The 22,950-nt window shown below is 46.0% G+C and overlaps 1 pseudogene; it reads right to left on the bottom strand.

The window, feature by feature from the left end:
- Positions 1 to 1,633: 1,633 nt before the first annotated feature.
- LOC120849149 overlaps positions 1,634 to 22,950 on the bottom strand; it is a 127,262-nt pseudogene continuing 105,945 nt past the window's right edge.

Here is a 22,950-nt window from a genome sequence, read left to right on the forward strand (position 1 = left end):
AAGACGTGCTTCGTTTCCAACTGCAATTCGGGGTACCGGAACTGCGCAGAGCAAGTGTCCTTCTTTAAAGCTCCATCGAATGGCGCTCGCCTAGAGCAATGGCATCGTGCAATCCCGAGGGCCGATCGCAAGTTACTACCTAGTCTCCTCATCTCGTTGACCAAGTGAAGGCCAAGCTTGACAGTCTAATTTCTGTCGAAGACTGGGAATGCGAAGATGTCTGGACAAAAAAGGCTCAAGAAACCAAGGCTGTGGACTGCATGATATATCTTATGTAACTGGGGTTTTGAGTGTGAAAATAAAAAAAAGCTACACGCTGCCCTGCATGCCGATCAGCTTTCAGCATCAACAAGAACACTTCCACTGAAGCAACCCTGACAAACGTGAAGAACAGAGGAAGCCTTATACACCCCAACAAGAACCTTTTCCAGCTACTGAAGAAAGCGGAACAGTTCTTCGTGGAAAATAAAAGCCACCAGACTGTCTGCTGGGACGCAATTGACAGTGTTCTTGACACATGCACAGTAACGTTTCCATGCGCTGAACACAAGAAAGAAACAACTGCCCAGCTGCTCCACTACTACTTCAGCATGCGAATGCGACAACACTGTAAGCATATTACGATGAGTATCAACAAACAAACTTAAGAAATAAAGAAATCAGGAAAGCAGCGCTCTTCTTAGTTTAAGGACATGGGCGAGAAACACGGAATGTAGGAGGTGGCGTTCTTTGGTAGTATGCAGTGAATTAAGCTTTTATGTACATTTTAAAGCAAAAATACTTGTCAGGTATTTTTTTACCTGTAAGACGGGGTGCCATCATATTGTGAGAGTATAGATGAAAGGTGATTTATGTATAACCGCTAATATTGTTTGACTTTCAGTCACTGTGTCATCATGTCAATCAGTATGTCATCATATTGTGTCATCGTTTCAGTCACTATGTCATCATAAATAGGATTTTTTTCTGCCCACAAGGTTTGTATGTTCCATGTTTATTTTATGTATAAACCATTTGTAACGCTAAAGCCTTTATGCGCATGTAAATAGTTTCTTAGGCCCCCCTATGTAACATTATTAGAATTTATTTTTTTCAATAAAGCAGGAGCAGGGGGGAAAAATCACCCGACCTCATATAAAGCCACGCAATGTGTGAAAACAAGTTCAGGAACTGTTACCAAAGATTTTGTTTGACAAAACATGCGAGTAGGACCCAGGTGTTTACTCTAAATTACTCTAAATTATTGAAGGCCCAGTAGATTATGCCGGGAAGTTTTATATTTATACGAGTATGTCACGTTGAGTCATCATCAAAATGTTCTCGTTAAAAAAAAAAAAAAAAAAAAAAAAAAAAAAACATTAACCGCACGGGGGAAAAGGCAATCAGTGCCCATGCGCCAACATAAATCTAGCATTTCACCACAGAATACACAGGGACCGAGTAAAGAATGCATAATTTCCTTCACAAGCCCTCTATACAAGCCTTCACAAGCCCCTCCATACGTGGGCGCCGTCTATCACCGTGCGACTGAAGCGCGTTCCGTGCGCCGAACATAGTGTTTTCGCCGCACGAGACAGAGAGTCATCACCTAAATGTATTTCTCCCACCGTGTCCACAGTGAACACATCTAGCATTAGGAAACTGTTGTCGGATGAGTGCCTGAACGCCATTGTAAGCCCCACTCATTGAGGCCGCACCGACATACCCTTGAGCTCTCAAGTACTCCGTTGCAGCACTAATGCCGTTCAAACTTTTCACTATCGTGCTGGCCAGTCCTTTTTGTCATGCCAGTCACAGGAACTGCAGGAACTCTTCTTTTATAACGGTCCGCTCCATGTCCACATAGCTAGCACACGGCGAGAGCTGTTCTACATCCGCGATGTCCGTTTTCTCATCAGCCATGACTGCAAAGCACTTTGCAGCACTCACCTTTGAGACAAGCTTTTGCAAAACAATGCTATTGCATGCCGATATAATCTCATTTTTGGTCCTTCAGCTGGTGTAGGTCGCATTAGCGCGCATCCCTCTAAATGCTTTTTTGAGAGGCTCAGCACCGTTAGACGCTCGCAACCATAGAAGCGCCTTGAAATTCCCTTCATTTTCTCCCGGCTCATTGGATAGATTCATTTTCTCGGCTTCTCTACGGTCACGTAGAGCAACTCCTTGTCTTCCGGACCAGACTACCGTTGTGATGACAGGAGTCAGGCATTTCCTGTTTTTAGCTATTTGCTCCTTTAACGGGGAGTCATGGTCAATGGGATTCTTTGTCCCCTCTGATATCTCCAGAAACTGGCCAGCATCAAGGACGCTGTTCTTATGGAATGTTCTTGTTTCATGGTCCTTAAAATCCTCAACTGCATTCTTCCATTTGTCGAATTTCGACAGCACAAGTCTGCCCGCAGGCAATCCTCTCTCGCAACCCAACAATATATTTTTTTTCTTAAACCTGCATGGCTTTGGACTTGCAATGTGGTTGGGCTTGTGCAGTTGTGTTTAATTAAAATACGTTTAAAAACAATTTTTTCTTGAAAATTTGATAATTTTTGTTATTTTGTTAAAAAATATAATTACTCCGGGGACTTAATAGAACCTTTTACCGGCTGCACTGCAGGTTTATAATCTATAACAAAATGCTTAAGCTTCTCAATTAAATATATCAAAGTAAAAAAAAAAATTCCGAAGTTGCAAAAAAGCTAGTTTTGACGCATAAACAGCCATTTATTTCACCCTGAGGTGGTCCAAGTAAAAATACAAAATATGGTGGGTTTCGAAGAACAATCGATTGTCTTTTGATTCTCAAAGTTCAAATAATGTAATTTTTGTTTGAAGCGAGAAAACGATTTTTGAAGTTAACTCTCGCACCACAACCCGGCGTCGCCACAGCACGCCACCTACGACGATAGTTGACACGATTAGGTCCAAAGAACGAACGGAGCTTGCTGCCGTTTCCCCTTGTCCGTCTTTTCGGCTGAAAAGGAAGAAACGGCGGGTATCCTATCTTGTAATAATCGTAGGTGCCGCCAGTGCGTAGCCACAGCAGGCCCGTTGTACCCTTTGTACCCGAGGGCGGCCCCTCAAACTCCGAAACGTGACGCCAATAACGACGGGCGGCATCAGGTGACGGGGACTTCTCCATGCGTAAGGTGACGTGGACTTCTCCATAAATATATCTTACTTATCCATGAGAAGTAAGATGTATTTACAAAAACAGTGGAATATTTTTCCCTAAAAAGTACACGGTATTTCGATTGCATTGTAATGAGCATCATGAATATTGGCTTGAAGTTTAAAAAAAATAAGGAATATATGAGCATGTTAGCATTTTTGATAGTTTTGTTACAAACTATCTCGTTGCTGCAGGGGACTGTAAAATTTTTTATTGACAGCCCTTTAGGTATGCTGCAAAAAAAGGTTTCAGGCCGTACAATTAAATATTATGTAGAAAAACAACTAAATTTGTGCAAAATTTTGTTTTGCCGTTTCAAGAGCCGTCAATTCTGCCTTGAGGTAGCCCAAAGAAAAATGCGAAACGGCGACTTTTACAGAAAAGTTTATTGCATTTTGTTCTTGAAAGATTATATAAAACAATTTTGTTCTAAAGAGAAAAAAAAAAAACTTTTCGAAGTTGAGTTTTCGCGCCGCAACCTGACGCCGTTCCTTGCGCCTCTTCTCTTCACAGCACGCCACCGTCGAGCCTTGCAAAACGTGCGACGGTGTCACGATGTGCGCACGCAGGTAGACCTCGAGTTGTCGGGTACATCTTGGTGGAAAGAAGCTTTTTTCCAATCTTGTTGCTTTATGGATTTTCCTATTTCGACTGTTTTGCGCGGCGGGGTCCTCCTGTGGTCTTCCATTGTTTTTACATCAGCAGATGCTTAGCGCTGTCGGGTCAGAACATCCACTAGTAAGCTTGCTGTTTCTTACGTTCACATCGCAATCACTCTCTATTGTCAACGTCAGGACACTATTTAAGTAGCAACATAAAAGCCCCTTGAAAGGGCAAACTCAAACGACGAGGCGATGTGGTGTTAACGAATGCGCGCCGTTGGAGGCTCACCCCTCATTTGTGTTTAAACCGGCTTTGAAACGGCAACTTCTTGCGTCTCTTCGTAGTTCCGCTTTTAACCGCAGTATTCGTGACGGCTAGATTTCGCGGCGATATTCTCGCGTTTCCTTTTTACGAGAAGTCTACGTCAGCTGATGCCGCGCCCGTCGATTAGGCATCGCGTTTCAGAGTTTGAGGAGCCGCCCTCGGATACAAAGGGCACAACGGGCCTTCTATGGCTACGCACTGGTGGCACCTCCGATTATCAACACGATGCCTGCCGTTTCTTCCCTTGCAGTCAAAAAGACGGACAAGGGGAAGCGGCAGTAAACTCCGTTCTTTCTTTGGACCTAATCGTGTCAGCTATCGTCGCCGGTGGCGTGCTGTGCGGCGAAGAGACGTTAAGATGCGACGCCGGGTTGTGCTGCGAGAGTTCGACCTCGAAAATTGTTTTCTCGCTTTAAACAGAAATTACTTTGATTAAACTTTCAGAATCAAAAAAACAATTCATTGTTCTTCCAAACCCACCATATATTCTATATTTACTTGGACCACCCCAGGGTAAAATAAACGGCTGTTTACGCGTCAAAACACACTTTTTTGCAAAGTCAGGTTCTTTTTACTGCGAGATATTTAATTGAGTGATTTAAACACTGTTTTATAGATTATATACCTGCAGGGCAGCCGGTAAAAAGTTCTATTAAGTTCCTGGAGCAATTAGATATTTTTCAATGAAATAACAAAGAAAGTAAAATAAAAAAAAATTGGGTTTTTAAAATATATTTAAATTAATCAAAGCTGCACAAGCCCAACCGCATTGCAAGTCGAAAGCCGTGCAGATTTAAGAAAAAAGTATTATTGGGTGTTTCATAAAAAGCTGATTTTTCATCAATCATGGAGTGATACCTAGTTTCACGCAATTTTTAAGAGCTAAAACCGCGCTCACGCCATGAAATTTTTTTTTCGCCAAAAATGTCTTAAGGCATGGCTACGGACATGGCGGCAAAAGGCCATGAATATTTTTTTTTTTAGAAATCGAAGGTGGTCGGGCGCAACGTCTGGGATGTTTGACATGGAATGACACCTCTGTTACGGAAAGACGGCCTGGCGGAAAGGAGGAAATAAATAGAAAGAAGAAGGACGAGACAGAAGAGAGAAAGAGGAGGAAAATGTACAACAAGAGAGAGAGAGAGAGAGAGAGAGAGAAAGGGAGAGAAATGTAAAGAGAACACGGAAGAATAACTTCACGCCTCCTCCCTCTCTGGGGCGGCCAACCAATCATTTTAAAACAGCCAACAGAGTCACATCCAGGGTGACCCCTGTTCAATGGTCGACTGCGGGTCGGTCAGCAAGCTTATCAGAACGGATTAAAATTGCACGGAAGAAGGGCGTCCGCCATGTTTTTTTTTTCGAGTAGCACAACCATATATACCTGCAATTAGGGGCAAAGCGACAGTTAAAAGCATAATATTATTTTTTTTTGGTCGGTTTGTGTCGAAGCGCAGCTGTATCGTCGGAAGAATCGGCCCAGGCGAGAAGTGTCAACAAAATGTCGCCCTCCGGGGCGCGTCGAGTTTTATTGGGGAGCACGGGACGCACTTGTTCTCATGGGAGGCTGCCGGATGTGGTCCTGAGTCGTAAACCGTGCACAACGTATCGGCTCTGCGTTCATTGTGTGAGCGGGCCGGGTTCGTGGGAGCGCCATGCATCTTCACGGTGCTTTCTTGCGATGTCTGTCGAGGAGAGCGGGGGGTAATTTGTGTTTTAATTTGATTGCCCGTTTGAGAGAGCGTGTTGTTCTTCTGCTCGTATGCTTTTATGATCGACCGTCTACCAGAAAGAAAATAGCGTGGGAATCTGAGATCCTTTTTGGTTTTAGAGGACGGAAAGTACCGGACGGCGACGTTTGGCCGCCCCCAACACTGTCAATGTACTATGTTAAAAGTTACATTTTAATACCACCCGACTTCACTTCACTTCGCAACGTGTTCGTAATCAGGCCCCTTGTTCCAATTGGCCGAACACCGCCTACATCAACGACCTTCCTAAGTGTAACACTCCCGTATCTTCGGTAGTACAACCGGCCGGATCCTACTCGGCGCCACGCCAAGTCCGTTCATGATAACGCCCTTCGCACCTTCGTAGTTTCGCTAGTGCTCCTGTCCGCCGTTTCGACGGCGCCCAGCTGAGGTCCTCGGCAAAGTCACAATACCTAGGTTGGAAGAGGAGGAGCCGGGGACCAGCTATCTCCGAAATCCAAATCCTTCAAACCCCTCACAAAGCAGGCCCGCCGTACAATAGACATGACCCCCACGAGACGCGCGTAAGTCGGCGAAGGCCACCACGCGCCCTCTCTCCAAAACGAACACAACAAACCGACTTTGCGGACAGTCCGGTCCGTGCCAAACATTTATCAAGAAAAGAAGAAAAACTAAGCAAGAAAGACATCCAAAAAGCGAGGTAATTTCTAAACTTCGTTAAAAGTTAGGATATACCAATCTCGAACTTAACATTGTTGATTTCAACTTTCAAGTCATTTGATTAGTTAGAGGCAGCATACAATTTTGGATGTTATGTATGTAAAAAACAGAATAATAAGGAGTCGACAAAATGAAAGCCGTTTACAACTCCCTGGAACGCCTAATTCGAGCGCAGCTCTTGAGGAGGAGGAGGGAAGGGTACTGAGGGGAGGGTATATTCCTCTCCCTCCTCCTCCCTCGTGATCCTGTCTGCTACTCCTGAACGAAAGAGCTCCGATTCGAAGCCGGCCGAGGGACAAGAGATAAAAGTCTTTTAAAATCATTTTTCGGAGTAATAAAGTTCGGATTCGTCCTCCCTGCTCATCCTCCTTGCTCCCCTCCTTTCTCCTCCTCCCCTCAAGGGGTCACGTGATCTTGGGGGGGAGGGGGAGGGGGTCACGTGAGCCGCGGACCTGGGGGGTCCGGGGCTCACGCAACACCCCCGGGTCACGTGACCCATGGGTGTTGCGTGACCTCAGGGTTACGCCGACGGCGACGCCGACGCCGACGCCGCTCAAGCCGGAAACAGGTGCCTAAGAGCTGCGCTCTAAAAAAAAAATCTGGTCACATTGACTTTCTAACGTAGATCCCCAAGTCATTTGCGTGAGTCGCTGCAGAAACTGAATGTTTCTTGCCGCCTCGCCTTTCCGTGGAGCCGACCGTGACAAGGCCATTATTCGAGGCGGCATCGTCTGAATTTCTTAGACAAAATAAGAAATGAAATATCGCACAGCACGATGCATGAACCAAGGTTGTGTCATAATGCCCGTTGTTTTATTTTTATTCGGTCTCAAAATCTAAGAAAAAAGAACAAAAAAAAAAAAACGCTTCGATCAGCGTGTTGAACTAAACTCGATTCTAGATGGTTCTAAATGCGAAGACGCATGCAGTTCATGCAATCAATTCATACGGAATTCTTCTGAAAACCTTCTTGGAAACAAATTTGAAAATTCGCGTGTAACGCATATCTCAGCTTCTATTATACAACATTCCAGCATACCCGCGCTACATAAAAATGAGAAAGCGTTGAAATAACCTAAAGTGTCGAGGCTTTTTCTCTAACAGTTGGGGACAGAACGCGATTCAGAAACGACGCAACGGTTAACTATTGGAACCGCTTCGTCTTTTGGGGGTGTTTATTTCTCCAAATACGAAACATGTCCGAACATAGAATTAATCATGATTTTATATCTCCTACAGTAGATAGAGAAATTCTAGGAAAATACAATATACGAATGTACACACCGTGGTGACACCGGCGGTTTTTGCATTTTACTCAAACGGCGTATCGAGGGACGGAAATTTTAACACTATAGGTTGGGACCTGAGTTGAGCCCGTTTTACCACATAAGTAATTGCGAAAATAATGTAATTTGTCGATGTACAATAAGAAAATCCGGAACGGACTCCTTCGTACTAACTCTGTCACGCCATGTACATCATCGTCAATGCAACGGGGGCGGGGTGGGGGGGTTTGGACACTCAACTCCCCCCCCCCCCCCCCCCCCCCCCTGGGTGCGCCACTGTGGGAAACTGTACACACCGCGACACTGTGAACGTGAATACGATCATAGCCGGTTTTTGCATTTTTCTCGGACAGTGTATCGAGGGACGCAAGGTTGTGACACCTAGGTTGGTGCATTAGATGAGCACTTTTCACCACATAGGTAATTTGGGTAATAGAGTGTCCTTTGTCAATGTAAAATTCTATAACATGGAAATGACTCGCTCGTGTCATGTAAATCACCAGTGCAACGGCGAGGGGGAAAGGGCGAAAGGAGGAGGGGAGGGGCAATTAATTCATTTACTTAGAAGCAGACAGCGTCCCAATAGACCTTTTTCTACCACGAGTGTATAGCTACGAGTGTAGTTACACGCGTTGCACGTGCTGGCGTCTGCAGTAGTAATTGTTCTAAAGTACAAAGTCTAAAACAAGTTTTGCCTTGCACGCGCGTTCGTCAAAGCCTTGTTATGATTATTTAATTCGAATCTTTCATAAGAGGAAGGCCAGCTCGCGCGGACCGTAGAATTACACTTCCAGCGTTCTCTTCGATGCTTTGGTAATTTAGAAAATGTCTATTGGGACGCTGTCTGCTATTGTGTGCTATCAATACCCGGCCGATTGAGTCCAGGCAATCCACTTTCCAAAAACGTCGTCATGCCGACAGTTATCGCGTTCATTTAGGCTTAGGAATGGCCAGAATAGAAAGACTATCTAATGCTTTGCGATTTAAGTATGGTAAGGCAAAGCGAAAGCCTCCTGCACCATTCGTTGCTGACTAACGCGCCCGATATTGCAGCTACGACATATTAGTTTTAAAGCGGACGGCGCTCACTCATCAGGGCACCGCCATATTTCCCCGCATCCCTACCGAGCCAGTCACGTGATTTTAAAATCCATCTCCTAGGTAGTGCGGCTAACTTTAGCCGCGGTTAGCGCTTCGAGCAAACGGGCCCTGGTGGTCTTGAAGCTACCGCGGTGCTCGACGTACTCTCGTTAGACGACCTGTTGGCACTTCAGCGTCAGCTGTTGGACTGGGAGCGTTTCCGGTTCACATATCGGTGTTTCGGAGGACTCGGCATCGAATAGCTCCTCCGGAGACTCACTCGTATGGGGCACTGTTGTTCCGAACTTCGCATGCGTGGTTGTCTCCAAGACGTCTTCAGGGTCTCTTCCCCTTTCCTCCCGGAGACTTGCATCGCATTCGTACGACGAGGACAATGTTGTGTCCTTCCAACGTGGACGCAGGCGATCGACATGTCGTCGGAATCTGCGACCATCTTCCAATAGAACTTCGTAGGACAGAGGTCCACAACTTTTCATCACTTTTCCTGCCAACCACTTAGGATGGGGAGACAGTAGATTCCTTACCCAGACGATCGCATCTTTTTGAAAAGTGACCGTTTCCTTCCTCTGCTCCATGAACACCTCCTCTTGTCTTTCAATCGTGCGGTTTGCCGACAACGGATGAAGCAGGTCTAAAGCTGTTCGCAGCTTACGTCCCATCAACTCGGCTGGGCTTTTCCCAGTAGCAGTGGAAGGTAGAACATGTTAAGTTATCAGAAATCTTGATATCATTGTGGACCAGTCTCCTTAATTCTTTCAAGCCGGACAGCGACTTCTTGGTTTCCTGAACCATCTTTTCAGCTTGGCCATTGGAAGCTGAATGATACGGCGAAAAAACATGAAAGTCAAATGACGTTGCTGTCTGCGAATTCTCGAAACTCTGCCGAAGTGAAGGCAGCTCCGTTGTCGAAAACCAGCACATTCGGCACTCCATGTGTCGCAAACAGTTCTCTTAAAGCAGCATGCACCCGCGGCTGAAGTTGTTTTCACTAAACGTACCTCGACCCACTTTGAGTGTGAGCAACCCATCACGCATCTCTTCCGCACGCTTCTTGGCACACTCTGCCGCGATCGCAAAGTCCTGAGCCTTTGCGAAGGTGAGGTCTGGTTCGGCGAGAAGACGGCCCTATAACAACTTCTTCGCCGATCCCGCATACCAAACGATCTCGGAGCATCTCATCCAAAAACGATGAATACTCGCAGTGTTCCGCGAGGCGACGCAACTCCGCGATGTAGTTCGCCACGGACCAACCTTGACGTTGGCAACGCTTGTTGAATGTAAATCGGTGAGCAATTACCGATGTTTTCGATGCGAAGTGCTTCGTTAGAATGGGTAACAGCTCTTCAAAAGGTACGTCACCTGGTGTCTTCGGAGAGCAGAGTGATCGAAGAAAGTCGTATGTAGAAGGCCCATACACGCTGCAGAAGACAGCCTGCTTCACTAAGTTGTTCACGATCCCGTTCGCCAAAAGGAAGAACCCGAGTCGCTCAACGTACTGCGGCCAAGACTCCGGTTTCGATGTGTCAAACTCCTCCAGACGTTCGAGTGCCGGTCCTGGTCCGTTCTCCTTCGTTGCCATGCTCCTTGCCGTTGTTTAGCCTCGTCGCCAAATGTTATGTATGGAGGGCAACGCGACATCACAGCAAACGCACGTGTTTTTTAAGGCAGAAAAGATAGGATAGAGTCGAACCACAGCATGCTCCAGGGTCCCTGCTCGTGCTGCTCTCTGGTCCGCGCGGCAGGCTCGCGTATCGCCGTCTTCCTGCTCACGCAGTAATACCCGCGAAACTGCAGAGTATATGTCAAATGAAAGCTTTATTTTGACTAGCAGGATACCTAAATATTACGGATTGAACGTTGAGACCAATGTTTTCCGGAACTTGGATGTAGTTGCCTCCTGCATGTCGAACATGTGTACCAGTTAAGTTGCATATGTAAGAAGCATTGTGCATAGATGGAGCAATGCCTAGATCTACAACACAAGGGTAAACGCTTGGCTGACATTAAGTCAAAGCTGTATGATGCTCGACGCGTCATTAAAGGGGGCAGTAAAACAAGCCTTGTGTTTTCAGTAAATACCGCTTAGGATTATTAATGGACATTCACAACCTATAAACAAACATTAGATTTTCTATCCACGCATGACAGTCGCAAAAAAAAAAACAAAAAAACTAACAGCGTTTATTTCTTGAACTTGCAGACAGAGACCATGTGATCTGAAACTGATTACATGCCACAAATGTTTATCACATCCACGAGCTGTGGTTGGCAAAGCACAGGGCACACAATGAATTTTAAACATTGCTAAGGTTCGGCTACTCCTGTCGTCGCAGAAACGGAGCACGAGCCACTACTTGATTACATGTCGAAGTATTGTCTTGAGCTCAAATAGAATGCTCACGATGTGCTCATGTCCAGTGTATGAGCCACACTTAAATATTGTCACCGTGGGTATCACAAAAGCTTCTTGACAAAATTCTGAGGATTGATATATTTGACAATGACGACAACACTAGAACCAATACTCTGTCATCAAGTTTTGCAAAGGAGAGAATGAAAAGAGGTATTCGCTTTTATTTTCAAAATTATGCGTCGAAAAAAAAAAACTTCTTGGTCAGTGGCATTGCGTGCGAGTATTTCTTGTCCCACTGGTGGTCCAGTAAGCTTGTGTAGAGTGAGAAATATTCTGCATAATATCGTTACGGGGCCTCTTTAAGTACAGCGTACTTAAAGGACGCTGTAGTTTAAGTACAGCGGACAGTACAAGTACGGTCCGAAAACAGATGCCAACGTTTCAGAATTAACTTATCTAATTTAAAAGCTATAACTAATCTTAATATATATATTACGAGAATTGGGTCTATTTTTGGTATAGGTTGCGTTCCGAGCGACCTAGGCGACACGCCGATACGACAGTATCGACAGAGCCACCAGGACAACTGTTCGCCCTCCACAACGTGAGAAGCAATGCGAGGCGCCAATTCCTTAGGCCATTATGAGCAATCGCTTTGCCTGCAGCTGACTTTTTGATTTGCACACAACCAACGAAACTTCCATCAATTTAATTATGTGATTATCGCGCCAGCCGCCGGCAAAATGCAATCACAGAAGCCACAGGAGACGAGCAGATATCGTCAAGTAATTCTTCGCGCCCTGATGATCATGATGCATTTGTGCGAAATCTCGCATGTCTCCGAAAGCTGACTGGCTGTGTCTTAGGACATCCATTTTATTGCATTGTACTGAACAAACACGGAAGGAAGACCCCAAACAAGTTAAGTTCCTCTCAATCCACCCACCTCCTATACTCTATTTCACCTTATGTTGTACCGCAGGAAAGGCTACAAGCGCGAGCTCCTTGCTCTAGGGCACATGTCGGCGGCACAAGCTCTCGTGCGTTAAAAGCAGCTCCTAACGCTATGAGCTGGCGCTTCTAGCCTTCTCTGCGGTACAAAATAAGGTGAAACGGAGCATAATCGTCTCATGGCTCCCATATTTTCTTGCAAAAGAAAAAGTGTTGACATTTAAGAAATGTATTGGTTCTAAATAACTTTGAACCACGCAGAAGGAAAACAAAGTGGCAATGTTAACAGTTTGATAAATCACGAAGGCGGTCAGATAAACATGGTGTAGGTGTTACAGCGCGTAACAACGAGGACTGAGAAAGGAACACACAACACAGGACGAACGCTGACTCGCACCTACACCATGTTCAACTTCCCCCAACGAGCCTAGCTCTCCGATTTGTTACGGTTAGATAAAGCGATAAGCAGAAAATAGGTGTTTATGATTCTTACATTTTAATTGTCACCCTTGGTAATTCACAGAGCAAGTATGAAACAGAAATTAATTAACAATGACATTGCATAAAATCTACGACAGGACTTTCCTTGCTTACGCAGAAGCAAATTGATCTACAACGTCATCAAAATCAATTTGCTCAGTTTCTTCTCTTTCACTCAACATGGCGCGACCACAAAGTCTGTCCTAACCAAGGGGAGCTCACAAATACAAAAGAAATTTCAACCTATTGAATAACCACTGACAACCAGTGATGGAAACTTGGCATTGGTATCGGGTAAGCGAGTGAACCTCTCGTCAAGCTCGCGTACATCTCTCGATTTTTTGCTAGGCATTTTTGTTTCTTTCGTCTGGGACGACTTTCAACTTTGATGCCTCACTTTTCGCAGAGACAAAGCCCATCATCAAGTGATTCGATCGCTTACCGGCGTTTATTTTTTATTAGCAAAAATAATGTCGGGGCAATTTCATGACTAAGGCAGCATTGTGAAATTTAAATTTGGACGTTTGCAGCCTTTTTTGAATGCGATGTATGCGAATGAGTACCTCGTTCCAAAAGCCGAACAAAATCAGAAACGCGCAGCTCAGCATCCAACTGCACAACAGTTTTGCGTCACCGCTTGTCTCGCTGGATTCATTGTCATTATTTATCATTTCCTGTTGAACTTGAAGTACCTTCTCAGAGGGACAAAAAGAAACCGTGGTGGGGAAGGGGGGACTGCGGTTGCGATTGGCTCTTGCTTTCTGCAGCACCGGCAGCAATGGTGTTTTTCTTGGCCTGCCATGACTATGTATTTTTGCCGCTTTTGCACTACTTTTTGTACAAAACTCCTAATAACAACGCAGTAGCGCAGACACTGCAGTTCTGCGTGGTGGCACCAGCATACACAAACATGGCGGCGCTTAGGGTATAGAGAAATTTATGGTCTATGACTCTATATACGAAAGCAAAAACCAGAAAACAGCAGAGTAGCTAAATAAAACTGAAAGAATAAACATGGGGACGGACAGAACGGCACATCTTTCGACTTTCAACACAGATTGCTTTATTAGGCGCCGGCACTCGGCCCCAGAGACCCAGAGCGGAAAAGGAGGAGGGCGAAGAGCGGGAACAGGGAAAGGTGAGGGGTGATAGGAGGTTGGAACATCCCAGTCAGGATGTTCCAAAAAAGAAGGGGACTAGCTTCGTTCCCTCTGCGTCGGGGCGCGTTTACACTATACGTCTGTCTGGTGGCGCGGAGTATATTGGCCAGACTGGGCGCTGCGTTAACGACAGGTTACGCGAACACGAGAGAGAGGTCGATGGTTGGGACAGACAGTCACAACACCTGATTGCCGTCTACAGTAGGGCCTGCTCCTCATGTCGCCCTGGGTTCTCTTCGACAAAAATCTTAGGCTCGAACCGAGGTCGCTACGGCCGTGAGATAATTGAGGCCTACGCGATAATGCACGCATCCCGAGATGTCTCGGCGCCTTCGCTTTCTTTTTCCTCGAAGGAGGCAGCCTACCTTCGCCAGCAGTTGCTGGCGTTGACAAGAACCCAGGGAGCCTAGGTCGTCTTGTGATATCGTTCCAGGCGGCTGCGCTTCTTTCCGGCTTTCCTTCCGGCCTTTCGTCTTCCCCGCCAGTAATTTTCCTGTCTGTGTCACCTTTATCCTCCCCCTACCACCCCTCACCTCTCCTTGTTCCCGCTTTTCGCCCTCCTCATTTCCTTCTCTAGGTTTCTTGGGACGGGTGCCGGCGCCTAATAAAGCTATTTGTGTTGAAAGTCGAAAGATATGCTGTTCTGTCCGTCCCTATGTTTATTATTTGTTTTATTTAACTTCACCAACGCGCTCACGTCGAACCAAGTAGAGCAGTGTTTCCGAAACAGTGGGTCGCGGCCCTAATAGCCGATTCACACGACGGACCAAATCGCGATTTTCGTCCGCGGACCGTGTACCACGTGACCGGCACGTCACCGATTCCTGCGATCCGCGCCTCCTCCGCGGAGGCGCGGACTGATAAAGTCGAGCGCCTTTTTCACTCGCGCACGTTTGGCGGCAGACTGACTTGGAAAGCATTTAGTCTGGCAACGGTACATGGTTTTCTTGGTATTTTGCTTCTGTGCGTTCAAAACAAAAAAGGCGCGTCGTTGCGTTTTGTGCGTTTGCTGGTTCATTTTGTCGTACGATTCTTGGTTCCACGCGTGAGAGAAACTCCAGAAACTTTGTCCGGCTGACGCGACGCAGGTTCCGGTGCTCCTCCGGGTCCGTGTCAAGAAGCTCCCGTCAAAACTAGTCTAGCACGCCGCGATAATTCTTGCACGTCCAATCAGGATTTCACCGAGCAAGCCCTCTCTTGTGGATGTGGTGTGCTTGAGTGTTGTGCACGAGCGCGGAGTGTGTGAAGGCATCTCCAAACGCCCCTCCGCGAGCCCAGAAGTTCGTCGCGTCTACGCCGAAGCTTTCTCGGGCAGGATCATGCCTGTGTCACTGTCATGCTTTGGGTTAGTAAAGTTATTGGCGCTTCGCGCGAAGCCTGTCCCGGTGTTTTGTTCTCGATCTGTACGTAGCAGCGGCGTACGATTCTTTATCGCGGTAGCAACCGTCGATTTCTCTCTTGGACAACGGTGCTATCTGTGCGATGTTGGAGTTTCGCGGCACTGTGGGGTGCGAACAGTTTCGGTCCGTCCTCACTGGCGTCTGCTCGTCGTCTCCCTCGTGTGGATGCGCTTGGGAGACGGACGAACTGCGGATATGTCGTCACGTGATCAATCCGTCCGCGGATCAGTCCGTCGTGTGAATCGGCTATAAGGGGAGTCGCGAAGCGGTCCGGGGACTTGAACAAATTTAAACTAGTCTTATCCGCTGTAACGTTGGTAAAACAAAGAAGGCGTCACAGCTCAACATGGAGCCGGAACTGAGTCGCAGTGTTTGGATTCCGACCTCGTTTTGGGAACCTGTGCTCTAACAAACGAGCCGTCTTTATACATTGTAAAGCCTTCCTTGTTGGCATTCGCTTTTGTTTGTTACTATTTAGCGGTGCCTACTTGCACAGTTGATTCATTCTGGCTATAGACCATTCCATTTAGCGCTCCCAGGGCGGCGCCATTTTGTTCGGCCGCAGCGCTCTCTTCACACATCCGGGAAGCTCTGCAGGTTCGGCGGGGTAAAACGAGAGAGGGGGCACGCGCCCGATTCCGCTAGCAGACGACAAACCGGGAGGTTTGTCGTCTGCTCTTGGCTGCCGTTGTGAAGCGGTTCGCATTCTTAGAATATTTATGGCTACTCCAAAATCAGCCTATAGCGCTCCGTTGTCTTATTTCAGTAAATGATCAACTACCGAATCTTTGTTCCGTGACTTCAATAGCAGTGGAGTCAGCCGGCAGCACTACCCTCAACCGTTGTGTTTATTGCGTCAGGAGAGCACGTTTTTATTTATTATTCCAGGTGTCCATTCACTATTGCTAAAGGTCTACACCAGTACAAACCTTGTATAGTAAAAAGGCTACAGCAACCGGATTTACGTTTCGCTGGAGAGACCGGCCACTCTGACAAAGTTTTCTCGTTTTGTTTTGTGTTTTATTTGCACACAGGTAAAAGCGCGATTGGACCCGGTCAGTCTTTTTTATCGAGCCTAGCATTACAGGATAACTTCCATATCAAAATCCATGCATCTTCGCTTGAAATTTCCAAAATGACGCGATAATAAACCGAATTTGAACGCGAGCCGGATGTTAGGTACAGCCAAGGTTGGGCAGTATCGCGATACAAATGTATCGCGATAGTATTTTAAGAGTACATTTCGTGTCTGTATTTCTGTATCTCGATACATTTTTTTCATCAGTGTCTATATTCCTGTATCGAAATCAGACTTGTCCCTATCTCAAATACTCTACTGAAGATACTGTATCTTAAATACTTTTTGAAGTATCTTAATATCTTGCAAATGCCTTTGATCGAGAGCTTTTCATACTTTATTTTAATTACAATTCCGAGTATCTTGTACTCATTATCTTAAATACATTTTTGACATTCCGTAATTTTCTGAGTTCTTCGGTAGGAAGTGGCGTGGGCGTGGCACGAGCAAACGTGAACATTAGCTACGGTGACTTTGACTGAGCTCGTGAAAACATCGCTTTTTTGTCGATTGTGACTCATATTTCAGCCCAAAGTTTGTACAATATAGGTTTCCCCCTTGCCTTCCCAAGGACGCCTTTTGTTTTCATAGGGATTCCCCCCCGAAAAATCCTAAAAACAAAAGGTGTGATTTTTCGGAAGTAAAGATGCCACCTGAGCGCGACGCAGACCGGGAAACGACCTACGACAAAAATGCAGACTTGAGGATGAAGAAAATAACTAATAGAAGAAAATAAAAAGTGGACACACACAAAAAAGTCATTTTTGTTTTGCTTTTTGTATATCTGACCCCTCTAGGACAATACGCCGAGGTTTTCTTTTGTTTCTTTTTTTTGTCGTCTGTCCATCACCTATTGCTCTCGCGAACACTCTCTGTAAGCGAACATTGACAAGAAGAGAACAGTACAGGAAACGAACTACGAACTGGATGACCTCTCAAAATGCCAACGAATCGTCCCCCAACGTTGAGTGCCTTTCTGAAGGCAGCCTACTTGAAGAAGGTGCGACCACTACCATGGCTATTATATGGGTTCTCTTTGTTATCCATTCACTCATATCCGTATCCCAAGTTCGTTTATAGTGAACCCCCATATAGGAAATATGGATTGGAGTTAAACGATGCGTTTAAGGTGCGCCGCAGGACGTGATATTCAGCGATGTCACTATTGGCGCGGCGCTCTGACCCGTTTGTCACCTCATACCTCGGTGGCTACCCAACACAAGGCCTGTGCACATGCCCACAGGCCTTGTGGGCATGTTCATGTCACTTATTTTAATAGAGCTCGGGCGCAGTGTTATGTAAAAATACCAACAATTAGTAAAGCGACGTGAAGTGCCGGATCTCTCCCTAAAGCAGTCGTCAGAGGATGCGAGCTTGACCCACTTGGACTTTTGTGCTGAGCTGGGCACTATGCATGCTGCATTGTTTATGCAGGCCAGAGTGGTAACAAAATAGCCCCTCCTGCCCCTCATCTGAGAACACGAACTCCACCCGAACGCTGAGCTGACGCCGCGTTCGGTTAGGTCAGCCAAGCGCTGAGTCAATAGAGAGTTTTAGTAGATGGTTCCGATACCTCCGATAGCCCCGACAACGATACTATGCATGCGCAAGGGGGGCGGTGGCGGAGTATCGGGTATCGTTATCGGAGTCATGGGAACGATCTACTAAAACTCTCTATTGTATTTGTTGTCCCCATCCATGTAGTTCTAACGTTAACGGCTTGAGGCGCCGCGGTCTGATCTCCTCCCCAATAGCTAAAGCAACGTCTTTTTTGGTGTCCCAGAAATGTTTTGTAACAGCTATCACTGAAAGTGCCATGTGTGCTGCCGAGCGAGCGCGTGTCCGAATGGTTACCGCGTTTGGTTCTCGCGCGGAGGATCTCGCGCGGAGGCTCCGGGTTCGATACCAGGGAGCGGACTCCTTCTTCGTTTATTCTTTCAACTTGACATTCTCGTAAGTTTGAGAACCTTGTCATCTGATCGAGTTACACATGTCCTACACACCGAAATTTCTACGCTGAATGTTCCAGAAACCCACGTGGGTGCAAAAGGTGCTCCGAGTGGCGGTCCGGAGTCAGTCTCGCACCTGCGCTCGATCCTGCTGTTTCGCCGACATCGACGTCTGCGACGCTAGCCCTTTTCTATTTTCTTTTGGGCACAAGTTCTCCCAATTAAACTTTTAGCTTCTCCGGTTATTCGCCGCCTCATCATTTGTCATTCCTGACAATATCCTGCTCCTTATAGTTGTATAGCATGAAACAGCCCCACGATACTTTTTTTTTTTTCCGTTTTGTGTTGTTGCGTCTTAATAAACCCTTCCGGTAACCCAGATTTTCGGAGCTGTATAATTGTCGTTGTCACTGACGTCGACACTAATTACGCAATGCGGAAGTATCTTCAAAAGTAATCGAATCACATTTCTAAGTATTTGTACTCTACTCAAGATACTTTACAGTGAAAGTAACTTGAGTAGTATTTTAAATACTTAATAAAGCAGGTATTTATTAACTTAACTTTCGAGTATTTTGTCCAACACTGATCGAAATACATTTGGAATCTTTCTTTGTATCGCGATACAATCAGGCTGAATTGTAGTTTGTTACATTTCTTTAGAAATACTCTCCCCCCCCCCCCCCCCCCCCCCCCGCCGAAAAAAATACAAATCCGAACGCATTTCTTTTTTTTACTTCTAAGGGCACCAGGGTTAGCGAGATGCTGGGGCATTGTTACCATGCTGGCCAAGGTTCCTTCCGATTCTCTAAACTATTTTTCTATGCGTCCTCTTTTCTCTTCTGAGAAGTGTTGCGTAGTCGGGGACTCGAACCAGGTGGCGTGCCAGGAGTGGAGTCAGAGCACCTTCTGCCGCAGGTGCATCCAATGCCCGCTACTAACCGTCCCTCTTGCGTTAGCGTACACAGTACACCCAGCCGGCAAAGCTGATTCACAGTCCGTTGCAGCACGAGCCTGGCGGTGGTTGACTTGAAATAGTAGGATGACTCACGCAGCGAAGTTCAACAAATATTCGAATGCGTCTGCGGCCGCGCTTATGATATTGCACGGCTCAGGGGCACGTCATCAGCCGACGTGAACCTGTCCCGCTGCTCTGGTGATTCGAAACACAGGAAGGAGGCAAATGGGCCTCGCTGTGCCGACCCAGACTGCGCAAGCTTTCGACTCGTCTCGAGCGCGCTGTTTCTCGGAGAGCTCGCGCCTGTGCCGGCAATATCAGGTCGCAATCCACGAAGGTCTCTGTTTGGATGAAGCTAGGCGAAACTTGAGGACTGCAATCCATGCGTCCGTAGCGGAGGGTCGACAGGAAGGACCTTCACAACAGGGATGCCATCGCATCGTTTTTTTAACCGTTACAGAAGATAAGACATGTGTTCCAGGATTCTTCAGGTTGTCCACTATTCTCGAAAATTCCAAATGACACTGCCTGCACGATCTTCAACGAGGTAACCCACAACAAAAGTATTTATTGTCCTTTCATACAACAGCGTGGTACAGTTTCATGCTCAAGGCAATACCTACAGATCAAGAATACCAGTTCATTCCACCGTGACGTCATGTGATCAGCGTTGACAGGGGTGTGGTAAAGTTTTGATGGGATTTAGGATGACATAGAATTTATTTAGAAGTCGAAGTCTTTTTTTTTCTTTTCTTTATTTTTCTTTCTTTCCGGATTGACCGGGAGGTGGGCAGAGACTAAAGGCGTGATGCCTGACGAGGTCTCTGTCCCCTTTACAGTTCTAACACAGCAGTGCGGGGTACATAGATTTTTGAACACGAAAATTAGAGAAAAGAACCTACAAAATTCTATACAACTCAGAAACAATGAAAACCAGGATAGATCAATTATCCCACGATAATTTTTTTCAGCAAAGAAGGGGAAAAACAAATTGGTCAGAAACATGTTTTAGCTATTCAAATGTGAATTATAGACATGATTTAATAAGTACACAGTACACACATATCAGAACACAATGTCACTGCCCACCAGAAGTGTCTTTAGTCTTTTTTTTGAATTGGAGTATATTGCAGTTAAAATCTATTAGACCTTCCGTATTATTCAAGATTTTGGCGACTTGGAAGCATGTCGTTTGTTTTCCATAATTTGTACGTATTTTTGGAGGTCATCTGATTCTATGTCTAAGTGTGTGATACGTTGCGTATTCTGGCGGAATCGCGAAGATTTGTTTGGTGTGTATTATCTGTAACAATTTAAAATAATAAATTTGATTCACTTTAAGTAGGCCATATTTGTTGAACAGCGGTTCAGTTGGGAGATCTCGAGGCTTACCTTCATAATTTTCAAATAGTCGTAGAATTTTGTTTTGTAAGATGATCAACCTATTATAATTGGTTGCCAATGTCGTGCTTCAGACTAAAATGCAATAACACAGTTTGGAGTAAAATAAAGCGTAGTATATATATATTTTTTTAGCCACAAAGGTATGAGATTTCTTATTTTATAAATACATCCGATGGCTCGGGATAGCTCAGAGCTCAGTTCATTTACGTGCGTGTTCCAACTTAACTCCCGATTGAACCACACACCAAGAAATTTTTGTTCTGTAACCTCCTCTATAATTTCATTTTCGCACCCCTCGTCAGACAGACAGGATGTCAGGGAAGGGACCGCGGTCAGTCCTTGGTGGAACGTTTCTTTAAGCCCACTGAAGAGTCCTCATCGCCCGAAACCACTAACTTCAAGACAAAGTGCCAAACTACCTACGGGACAGAAATTTCGGGATCAAAAACTTACATTTCCAACTTCAAGCTTCATCTCATTTGGCGCCTCAAACAAATTAAAAAAAAAATGTATTGCAGTATTAGTATTTCTGTATTTGTATTCCTGGCCTCCCTAAAATGTATTCCTGTATTTGTATTTCCAAAGACTTTTTGTCTCTTTTTAGAATGTATTTTCGATACGTATCGCGATACACTTTTACAGATATATTTCATTATCAGTATTTAACTGCTATGTTACTGTATCGCAGTATTTTATTTCCAAATACATTTTTGAGTATTTCTGCCCAACTCTGGGTACAGCCCACTCGGCGGAGCAGACGAAGCGCGGGATGAGAAGGGCAGGGCATTTTTTCTCTCTCCACTCTTCCTAGTGGAATGGGTTGCCAGGCCGACCCAGCCTAAGAGCCACAAACAAAAACTCGAAACTTCCAAGAACTGCGGGGGAAGTGGGGGGGGGGGGGGGGGGGGGGGGGGGGGAGGGAGGGAGGTGAACTTTTCTCCCGAGCAATAAACGAAACTCGAACTACTTTCAATCTATCCGAGTCAAAAGCAGTCCAACTGTACGGAAGGTACATTGTAAAAAGAATAAAAAGCGCAAACACCAAGATGAGATGCAAACATGTTCCAAAAGCCGGGATTCATGATTAAAAACAAATATATCCAACTTGCATAACAATACCAACAATTTATAAGACGTTTTGTCTCCTATGCGGGTGTTCCTAGGCTGCACCAATCCATAGGAGACGAAATGTCTTATAAGTTCTTGCTATTGTTATGCAAGTCGGAGGTATTTGTTTTTATCCAAGAGAAGAGGATGGAACAGGACAGAGCGCTTACTCCAACTGAGTGTTTAATGCATTTTCCTCTTTATTTCTTGGTGTTTGCGCTTTTGATTTTTAACAATGTAGAGCCAACTAGCTCAACAATTAATTTTGATTTGGTACGTAAGGTAGCAGTAGCACGAGATTACCAAATCGCAACCTGTCTTTCAATTTTTAAGACGCGTTCCATTTCTTTTTCGGGGGGAAGTGCTCCTAGACCGGGATAGAGGCGGTCTACCACAACTGGCAAAGGATGTTTCAATGTGAATTTTGTGGATTTCACACTCCGGAGCCAGCCACTTGGGCAGAGAGAGCTTTCGGCCCGCGGTGCCGTTTGTCCGATCCTAACGCGGGGCTTCCTCCTCAAGCGCCCGTCGGCGCAGTCCCCGGGTTCCGTGTTTTTCCGCTAGGTGTCGAATAGTCTCTGTCAAGGTGCGAACGGCAAAGAGGAGCTACAGCTGCCCCGCCCCCAGCGCGAACTTCCCACATTCGTCAACGCTTCGGTGTCTCGTTCACCTCGAGAGTGCAAGCGCACGGCCAATGCACATCAGAAGGCACGCGGAGCGAGTTCGTTCGAAAGACACGCCCTGCCGTTCTCACTCTGTCGGCGGCTATACACCAATCCATTTTTGGTAAACAAAGTGCGCTTGCCCACAGTATCTGTGGGCACGGCGCATGCGTAGAGGCTCGTTATTCGGAGAGCGAAACATCTACGAGTGCTCCGTTCCGCAGCCAGTGCCAGCGCTTTGGTGTGACTTCAGGCGTGCGAGTTGGGTCTAAGGAGCGATGCTCCAGATTGTTGAGGGTAAATACATACCCCTTTCAATATGATCATCAAACAACATGGGCAGGCGCCATTTCTTTCTTGGCCACAAAACGTGTGATTGGATTCGAGTGCTTGCCAAACGCTGACGCGGTCCTCGTAAGTGTTCGATACACGATCATAGTATGCGATCAAACAATGGAGGGCTAGGATGGTAAGCGGCAAATCAGGTACTAGACGGCGCGCGCTTTTCAGGAGTGACTACAAGGTCAGTTTAACTG

Source organism: Ixodes scapularis, unplaced genomic scaffold (assembly GCF_016920785.2).
Source record: "Ixodes scapularis isolate PalLabHiFi unplaced genomic scaffold, ASM1692078v2 PGA_scaffold0__279_contigs__length_252992795, whole genome shotgun sequence".
Lineage (NCBI taxonomy): Eukaryota > Metazoa > Arthropoda > Arachnida > Ixodida > Ixodidae > Ixodes > Ixodes scapularis.